The sequence below is a fragment of the Lemur catta genome, chromosome 7 (genome assembly GCF_020740605.2).
Source record: "Lemur catta isolate mLemCat1 chromosome 7, mLemCat1.pri, whole genome shotgun sequence".
NCBI lineage: Eukaryota > Metazoa > Chordata > Mammalia > Primates > Lemuridae > Lemur > Lemur catta.
Window position 1 is genome coordinate 80,942,505 of NC_059134.1, and position 10,658 is coordinate 80,953,162.

At 39.8% G+C, this 10,658-nt stretch overlaps 1 pseudogene; it reads left to right on the forward strand.

Annotated features, from left to right (window-relative positions):
- The first annotated feature begins 1,180 nt into the window (after positions 1–1,180).
- On the forward strand, positions 1,181–9,780 carry LOC123642087 (annotated as a pseudogene).
- The last annotated feature ends 878 nt before the right edge of the window (positions 9,781–10,658 follow it).

Below are 10,658 nucleotides of genomic sequence, written 5' to 3' on the forward strand. Positions count from 1 at the left end.
CATAAAGATTTCAAGAGGCTAGGACTGTCCCTGGGGAAAAAATCCCTCCATACGGAAACCAGCAGTGGGAAAAATGCATTCCCTCACTCCTGCAAGATGATCCTTCCAGAAAATCATGGAAGAAATAAATGAACAAACAAATAAAAACCAGTTGTAGTTACACTAGGGAGAGGGGGTCCAGGCAATGAAAGCCATAACATGATCATATGGAAGCAGTGATGATATCCTTTTCAAACTCTTTCAATTTCTCAGTGTGTACCCTTCACATCCAAAGGGAAGGGAGTCTCATGTTAAAGGCCTGGCCATTTTGAGGAGCAAAGCTGGGGCTAAATTTGCTGTGGCTAGTGAAACAGAGCGAGTCTTATTAAGGGAAACGATGTTCTCTGGGATGACCACTGGGCTGAAAAATTACTTGACCAAACACAGGGTGGCAGCTCCACAGTTCAGAAGGAGGGGCCAGCTCCTAATTAGAGTAGCTCTCTGGAGAAGTGCTTCCAACTGTATTTGTGAGTTGTTAGTTGATTAGGTTTCAGTTAAATCGATAAAGCCTCTAGGGTTAACTATCTATGAGGTATTGCTCTATAATTATAATGCACAGAAATTGTTTATTATCAACTTTCTATTGCTTTGGCTTAATTATTTAAGTACTTGTGATTCAATAGTTATTTTCTTTCCTCCCCAGAAACCAATCTGAGAAAGAAACTAGCAAACATTTTGCAAAGGCCAGATCTATTTCCAATGGCCAAGTGAATCAAATAAAAAATGGACTTATTTCTCAATTATATTCAGAAGGAGTATAATATATTCAATCAATCAATGAGCATTTAGCTTAGAACAGTGAGAGCCACCATGTATTGAGTGCTTAGCACATGTCGGGTTCCAGCTAAGTGCTTTGTGAACATTGTCTCATTTAATCTTTACAACTTCCTTGCCAGGTAAGCATTATTCCATTTTTAAATATAAAAATATGTCGAGGCAGTAAGAGAAAGAGACAGGATTCAAGTTTAGGTCTATTGGTGTTATGGGTTGAATTTTTGCCCCCTCCCCCCTAAATTCATACGTTGAAGTTCTAACATCCAGTACCTCAGAATGTGACTTTATTTGGTAATACAGTTGTTTCAGCATAATTAGTGAAGTTGAGATGAGGTCATACTGGAGTAGGGTAGGTCCTTAACCCAATATGTCTGGTATCCTTATAAAACGGGAAGATTTGGACATAGACATGCACACAGGCAGAATGCCATGTGAAGATGAAGACAGAGATAGAGGTGATACTTCTACAAACCAAGGAATGTCAAAGATGGTCAGAAAATCACAAGAAGCTAGGAGAGAGGTAGGGAGTAGATTTTTTCTCATCATCCTCAGAAGGAACCAGCCCTGCTGACATCTTGATTTCAGACTTCTAGTCTCCAGAACTGTGAGACAATAAATTTCTGTTGTTTAAGCTACCTGGTTTGTGGTACTTTCTTATAGCCACCCTAGCAAACAAATATATTAACAGTTAGGTTCCAAAAATCTATACCTTTCCACTGGGTCACATGGTGTATGTGGGTACTGTTGAGCTCATCCACCTGGTTGGACACGTTAGTACCAACCTTTACTGGAGTTTAGACTGACATTGTGGGGATATTTCTGATATTATATCTGGATTGTGTGGCTTCCTTCCCTGAAACTTCACCTTCCCCTGGCTTGAGCCCTTCCCCACCTGTCTATTGTTTCTGAGAAATCCATACTGCCTCACTCTTTGGGTTAGCAGGCCATATGTTATTCATCCATTCACCTAAAAAATGTACTTAGTCCCTTCTTTGGTTTTATATCTGGTTCCCTGTTCTGTTCCATTGGCCTATGTCTCTATTTTTGTGCCAGTACCATGCTGTTTTGGTTACTATAGCCTTGTAGTATAGCTTGAAGTCCGGTAAAACGATGCCTCCAGATTTCTTCCTTTTGCTTAAGGTTGCTTTGGCTATTCAGGCTCTTTTCAGGTTCCAAATGAAGCACAGAATTATTTTTTCTAGATCCGTGAAAAATGACACTGGTATTTTGATGGGAATTGTATTGAATCTGTAAATCACTTTGAGTAGTATGGACATTTTACCAATGTTGATTCATTGTTAAACAATGGGAAACCATGATATGTTTTTCCATTTGTTTACATCATCTGCAATTTCCTTCCTCAGTGATTTGTAGTTCTCTTTGTAGAGATCTTTCACCTCCTTGGTTAAATAAAATTCTAGCAAACCAAATTCAGCAGCACATCAAAAAAATAATCCATTATGACCAAGTGGGCTTCACCCCAGGGATACAAGGATGGTTCAACATATGTAAATCCATAAATGTGATTTACCATATAAACAGAAGGAAAAACAAAGGTTATGTGATCATCTCAATAGATGCAGAAAAAGCATTCCACAAAGTTCAGCACTCTTTTATGATAAAAACTCTTAACAAAATAGGCATAAATGGAACATACCTCAAAATTATAAAACATATATATATATGACAAACCCAACATCATACTGAATGGGGAAAAGTTGAAAGCATTCCCAACTCAGAACTGGAATAAGACAAGGATGCCCACCGTCACCACTTCTGTTCAACATGTTAGGTCTGCCTCGATGTGCCCTGGTCCTTGGTTCCCAGTATCAGATATGAGTACTGGTACCAAGTCGAGCCAATAATAGACTGACCACAAATTCAAAGCAATCCCCCCCACACAGCATTTATTGCAAAACAAAAGTATGTCTCACAGGGAGAGATGGGTCATTCTCCATGAGAGGAGAAGACCCTGAAGTCTTAGCATGCACTCGCTGTCTTTTATATGCTCACTAGTTTGTCCCACCCCTCTCCTGGGTGGGATAGGTTGCCATTTCCTGCCTTTGGGTGATTGACAGGATGGGGTTATACAACAGGTTACATAATAGGTTGGGGTAATATAACAGTTTCCTCTCTAACATGTGTTTTCCCAGAATCCTTCACAAAAAAACCCACCTGGGGTCAAAACCATAATGCTAATTAGATAGTAATGAGCCCCAGGTCAGTTAAGGTCACTAGGAGTTTCTAACTGTGCATGCTCTGTCCAAGAAAAAGTCTCTGGTCACAAATATCTGATATTGTGGTTTCTTTCCTGCATTCTTATTGGTTCCTGCTCTCTACCTTTAGCCACTTCCTCTACCTGCCTTGCCACCTGTCTGCCCTCCACCTAGACCTAACAAACATAGTGCTGGAAGTCCTAGCCAGAGCAAACAGGCAAATCAAAAGTATCGAAATGGGGAAAGAGAAGGCCAAACTATCACTCTTTGCTGATGATATGATCTTATATCTAGAAAACCCCAAAGATTTCACTAAGAGACTCCTGCAACTGATAAACAAATTCAGCAAAGTCTCAGGCTACAAAATCAATGTACACAAATCAGTAGCATTCCTATACACCAGCAACAGTCAAGCTGAGACTCAAACCAAAGACTCAACACATTTTACAATAGCTACAAAGGTACACATGATTTTGCATATGTGGTGAACTTCTAGCCCAAGCCCATAGACTGCAGGTCTCTGCTTTTATTGTTCTCAAATGGGAATGGTTATTTTTGAAAATCCTGATTTACAGGATCTAAAACCTCAAATTGAGACTCTCAGTGAAGAGCTTTTCACTACTGTTTTATAGGGAGTCCAGGCATGCCAGTTTGCTTTCTTAAATAAAATGTATGCATATATTAATATCACAAGCTATAACAGCAAGTAACTAATTTTATAAGCCAATTAACTTGGCCTTTAAAATATTCTTCTACTAATCAAATACGAACAAAAGATACACACACACACACACACACACACACACACACGCACACACAGAGATATGGCTATATTTAGGTTGACCTAAATAACAAAAAGCAAATTCTCATGTACAAAATTTACTTTTAGTAAAATAAAAATGTTCGTTAAAACTGAGAATGAAGGGGTCACTTATGACAACATTTGCCATGTTCCATACTAATCACTTTCATTTTAAGGTAATTCCCTGTGACATTTTAATCCTTAAAAATATATATATGTATCTCCACTTAAAGAATTATATGAGAATCTCTGACCTGTAATTTATTTCTCTTTTGCCAAAAAGCACTTGCTAAAGCTAAATGTGATTGTAGAATTTGGGAAACAGGTTAATTTAAGTTCAATTTGACTGTGACAACATCTATAATAGTTATAATGCTTTGGATTTCTAATTTTTTGCTTCCCAGCCCAGGAGGAAGTTTTGTTTCCCTTACTGTTGCTAAAAAGCAATCTGCAGCAATAACTGTGAGCTGACTAACATCATCATTGCAGTAGAGAAAGAGGAGAGTCACTTCTATATAAGCATCAACACTGCTTGGTGTACAAGCTACTCCTACACCCAGGTGGGAACGTTGCTTTGCTGGAAGTGAAGGTACTGAGGGTCTGTACAATGTGACATTCATTAAGTCTCACTGTATCAATATTTTGTCTCTCCCAAATAACAGCCAGGAGTTTCTTAGCCAACACTGTCTGTGTTGTGATTGAGGTTAATTACCATGATATCATTCAGATGTTTGGGTTTGGGCTTGATTTTAGTAAAACAAATTTGGGGCAGCCCAGATTGATGTAAATGAATGATTCAGTAATGTGCCAACTCTGCATTTCAAAAGAGCATTTGTATGTCAGCTTTACCTATTGAGAGATAAACATGGGCATGGGTACATATCCATATTTAATCATGGAATATTGTCAATAGTCTCAAAAAGCCAATTGCAATAATAAAAGACATATACTTCTGCAATAGGTATAACACCAAAATGCATTTCAAAGCCAAATAAAAATGGAAGCAGCTAATTATAAAATTCATTCTCTTGACCTGTTTGAATGCAAATGCCAACAAGCAGCCTGAGAACAATCAATCCCTATAGACTATTGGAGCCAAAACAAATCAGCGAACCTACTCCCCTCTTTATGAGAACACCAAGGTGTAGAGGCATTAAATCATGTGTCAGCATCCTCACAGCTTCTTCACAATAGATCAGTTAAACTGGGGAATATTCTTTTTGGCATTTTTCTATAGCATCTGGCTGATTGTGCAGGAGCACTATAAACTGGAATGGAAAGTGGCTACATTTTAATGAATATATTTTATTTGATATTAAATGAGTTTGATCAATAAAACTCAGCTCATTGCACAGTTTATGATACTTTTGGTGGGAAACAGACCCAATGGCCAGTTACGGAAATGAATTAACCAGCAGCCCCTTTTCTCTCTTAAAGCCAATTATTTTTCCCATTGGACAGTAGAAGAGTGAAAAAAAATTGGCCTCGATTAAATGTTCTGGTTTTAAAACTGTACCACATACTTTTGGATGAGGAACCTGCAAATACAGAATTTAAGGAAGAACCCAAAAGGCAATAGAATATCCTGAATCTGAGACTTCCCAAACATTTTAAGCAAAGTATCGATAATTAAATTTATGACTCATCTTCCTCTTTTAAATAGACATGGAAAAGAGTGTTTAGAAATATATTTCTTAATACAAGCCATATATGACAAACCCACAGCCAACATCATACTGAATGGGGAAAAATTGAAAGCATTCCCACTCAGAACTGGAACCAGACAAGGCTGCCCACTGTCCCCATTACTTTTCAACATAGTATTGGAAGTCCTTGCGAGAGCTATCAGACAAGAGAGCAGAATCAAAGGTGTCCAAATAGGGACAGAAGAGATCAAACTCTCACTCTTCGCTGATGACATGATGTTGTATCTGGAAAACCCCAAGGACTCAACCAAGAGACTCCTGGAATTAATTAACGAATTCAGTAATGTCTCAGGTTACAAAGTCAATACACACAAATCAGAGGCATTCATATATGCCAATACCATTCAATCGGAGAACCAAATTAAGGACTCAATACCTTTCAAAATAGCAACAAAGAAAATAAAATATCTAGGAATATATTTAACTAAAGAGGTAAAGGACCTCTATAAAGAGAACTATGAAACACTAAGGAAGGAAATTGCAGAACACGTAAATAAGTGGAAATCCATACCATGCTCATGGATTGGAAGAATTAACATCGTTAAAATGTCTATACTACCCAAAGTAATCTATAGATTCAATGCACTTCCTATTAAATTACCAACATCATTTTTCACAGATTTAGAAAAAATAATTATACACTTTGTATGGAAACAGAGAAGACCCCGTATAGCAAAAGCAATCTTAAGCAATAAAAACAAAATGGGAGGTATTGATTTGCCAGACTTCAAACTATACTACAAAGCTGTGGTGCTTAAAACTGCTTGGTATTGGCACAAGGGCAGGGACACAGACCAGTGGAACAGAACAGAAAACCCAAATATAAAACCATCCTCATATAACCATCTAATCTTTGACAAAATAGACAAAAACATACTCTGGGGACAAGAGTCCCTATTCAATAAATGGTGCTGGGAAAACTGGATAGCCACATGTAGAAGACTGAAACAGGACCCACAGATTTCACCTCTCACAAAAATCAAATCACGGTGGATAACAGATTTAAACCTTAAATGGGAAACGATTAGAATTCTAGAAGAAAATGTAGGAAAGACTCTCACAGACGTTGGTCTAGGCAAAGAATTTATGAAGAAAACCCCTAAGGCAATCGCAGCAACAACAAAAATAAACGAATGGGACCTGATTAAATTAAAAAGCTTCTGCACAGCCAAAGAAACAGTCACGAAAATAAACAGACAGCCTACAGAATGGGAAAAAATTTTTGCATACTACACATCAGATAAAAGACTGATAACAAGAATCTATTTAGAACTCAGGAAAATCAGCAAGAAAAAATCAAACAATCCTATCAAAAAATGGGCAAAGGACATGAATAGAAATTTTTCAAAAGAAGACATAAGAATGGCCAAAAAACATATCAAAAAATGCTCAACATCCCTAATCATCAGGGAAATGCAAATCAAAACCACAATGAGATACCACTTAACTCCGGTGAGAATGGCCTTTATCAAAAAATCCCAAAACAACACATGTTGGCTTGGATACGGAGAGACAGGAACACTCATACACTGCTGGTGGGAATGCAAACTAGTGCAACCCCTATGGAGATACCGTAAACAGATTCAAGTAGACCTACCATTTGATCCAGCAATTCCATTATTGGGCATATACCCAGAAGAACAAAAGTCATTCTTTAACAAAGACACCTGTACCCGAATGTTTATAGCAGCACAATTTACAATCGCAAGGATGTGGAAACAACCCAAGTGCCCATCAATCCACGAATGGATTAGTAAACTGTGGTATATGTATACCATGGAGTACTACTCAGCTATAAGAAATAACGATGATACGACATCTCTTTGGTTCTCCTGGAGAGAGCTGGAACCCATTATACTAAGTGAAGTATCCAAAGAATGGAAAAACAAGCATCACATGTACTCACCAGAAAACTGGTTTCCCTGATCATCACCTAAATGTACATCGGGGAAGGATACCAATTGGATATCAGACTGGGATGGGGGGGTGGGGGGAGGGGATGGGTGTATGCCTACATGACGAGTGCGTTGCGCACCCTCTGGGGAATGGTCATGCTTGAAGGTGCAGATCCGGGGAGGTGGGGGGGGAGGGGATGGAGGTATGACTACATGATGAGTGCCAGGCGCACTGTCTGGAGAATGAGAACGGACGCGCTTGGGACTCTGACTTGGGGGGATGGGCAGGACATGGACAATGTATATGACCTGAACTTATGTACCCCCATGATGAGCTGAAAAAAAAAAAAAAAAAAAAAAAAGAAGTGCAACCATTGGTGTCAGCATTAGGGTCCCCCTGATGACAATTGCTACTCCAATTTGAGCTATCCTGGAGTCAGTTAAAATGGTGGCATACCTAAGGGGATTAGAGATGGCCACAAAACGATCAAAAGCCATGGCGAACAGCACTGAGGATTCCATGACAGTGAAGAATTTAATAAAGAACATCTGGGACAAGCAGGCATTAAAGCTGATCTCCCTGGCATTGAACCAGAATATCCCCAGCATGGTGACCAGAGTGGATATGGACAGGCCGAGGTCAGTAGTGGACAGCATGGAGAGGAAATAGTACATGGGCTCGTGGAGGCTGGGCTGAGTGACGATGGCGAAGAGAATCAGGCTGTTTCCTGAGAGGGCAGTTACATAGAGGAAGCAGAAGGGGATGGAGATCCAGGTGTGGAAGGTTTCCAGCCCAGGAACACCAGTTAGCAGGAAAATGATGGAAGGGGATGTGGTATTCTGCAAAGTTGACATGCTGTATTAAAAGTACAGAATGAGATGAAAGTCTGAAACAAAAAAGCTATGTGTATTAATCCAATTAAAATAATCCCATTATTGGGCATACACCCAGAAGAACAAAAGTCATTCTATAACAAAGACACCTGTACCCGAATGTTTATAGCAGCACGATTCACAATCACAAAGATGTGGAAACAACCCAAGTGCCCATCAATCCATGAATGGATTAGTAAACTGTGGTATATGTATACCATGGAGTACTACTCAGCTATAAGAAATAATGATGATAGGACATCTCTTTGGTTCTCCCGGAGAGAGTTGGAACCCATTATATTAAGTGAAGTATCCAAAGAATGGAAAAACAAGCATCACATGTACTCACCAGAAAACTGGTTTCCCTGATCATCACCTAAATGCACATTGGGGAAGGATACCAACTGGATATCAGACTGAGACGGGGGTGGGGGGTGGGAATGGATGCATGCCTACATGATGAGTGCGTTGCGCACCATCTGGGGAATGGTCATGCTTGAAGGTGCTGACTCGGGGAGGTGGGGGGGGGAGGAGATGGAGGTATGACTACATGGTGTATGCCAGGCGCACTGTCTGGAGAATGGACACGCCTGAGGCTCTGACTCAGGGGGATGGGCGGGACACGGACAATGTATATAACCAGAGCTTTTGTACCCCCATGAAGAGCTGAAATAAAAAAATGATAATAATAATTGTATTGAACAGAAAACTGACCAGAAATGACTGCCTATATAATAAGAATATATGAATGGCTCATTTAAATTGATAAAAAGAAATGTAATATTTCAAAAAAAAAAAAAAGAAAGAAATATATTTCTGAGCAACTAACTCCAAGCATTATATGTTTTTACCTGTCATAATATAGCCTTAGGTTAGTAAGTTCAAAAAAAAATCTTAAAATTCTAAAGGTCATATTTTCTTTATTCCTTTATCTTATCCTTTTATGCCACAAAAATTCAAAGTTTTTATAGAGTTTTAGAAATATTAACTATATGGGTATTATTGAGGTAGGGTGGTAGGAGGCAGATTTATGTTCTATAACATTCCCAGTACAGTTCAGAAAAGTGGTAAAACGTAGAGTTCCTTTATGAGGTTGAGTCTCCTATACTTAGAGATCCTAGATGCTGGTCTTCAGAGAACAAATATTAGAGAAAGCCCTATTAAATCCCTGTCTCATTTTGACTAAGACAAACAAAAACTTCAAGAATATTGTGACCTATTGCTCCCCTTCATAAATTCTTCAGGATCTGGTGTATAAGGACCCAGCCAGGCCCAACATCCAGAAAGCATGTACCTTCAAGGAGCTGGTATACGAGACAGTGAGACTGCCCGGCTGTGCTCACCACACAGACTCCCTGTACACGTACCCAGTGGCCACCAAATGTCACTGTGGCAAGTGTGACAGGAATAGCACCAACTGCACTATGTGAGGCCTGGGGCCCAGCTACTGCTCCTTCAGTGAAATGAAAAAATAAACAACAGTGGACATTTCGGGCCACATACCATTGTCCTGATGGACCAAGATATCCAAAAAGTCTGTGTGTGTGTGTGTGTGTGTGTGTATGTGTGGGTGTGCGCAATGTGCCCAGGGTGCAAACCACTGGGCCAGAACCCACTCATCCCTGCTCTACTGGCAGAGGGGGAGCTCCAGGAATTGACATTGCTGGGGCCAGGACCCCGTCACCACTCAGCCCTGTATCCCTAGGTCTGGGCTCTGTACGTTTCAGTCAACCTGAATGCATGGACTGTAATTTGTTTCCCATTTTTAATAGACTTAGAGGTCCTCTAGACCAACCCCTTGATTATAGAGATAACCCTAGACTTAGGAGAAAGAGGTCTCAATATGACTGGGTGAGAGAACTAAATGGAACACAATGTCCTGTTAGATTTGATGGCCTACAAGAGCAGGGCCAGTATTTCTTGAGTTCTGTGGAGCTCTATGTCTCATTGTTTAATTTGTGAGGGGATAGTCAGGAAGGAAGGGTGACTGAATCAAAGCCACTCACTTTGTTGCTGATCCGTGGAGGTGGGGGCATCAGTTCCACCTTGCCTGTGTTTTTCTGGCAGAGAAGTTGTTGTTGACCTATGAGGGTGGGATCCTGGATGAAAAAATGTGGTAAGCTAGGAGGCAGTGCAAGCATTCAGGATTTGCAGCCCAAAATACCACATCTTAATAATTTCTATTTCAGATTTGAATGAAGAGCCCAGGTGAGAGATGTTAATTTGGGTCTGTGGAAATTCAATTGCAAAACCCATGATTATCTTTTCCTGAATTTTTAGCCCCTACATATTTCACTACTTCAATAAATTTGATTACGAACTTCCAGGCTCCTGCAAAACTCCCTCTCAGGCA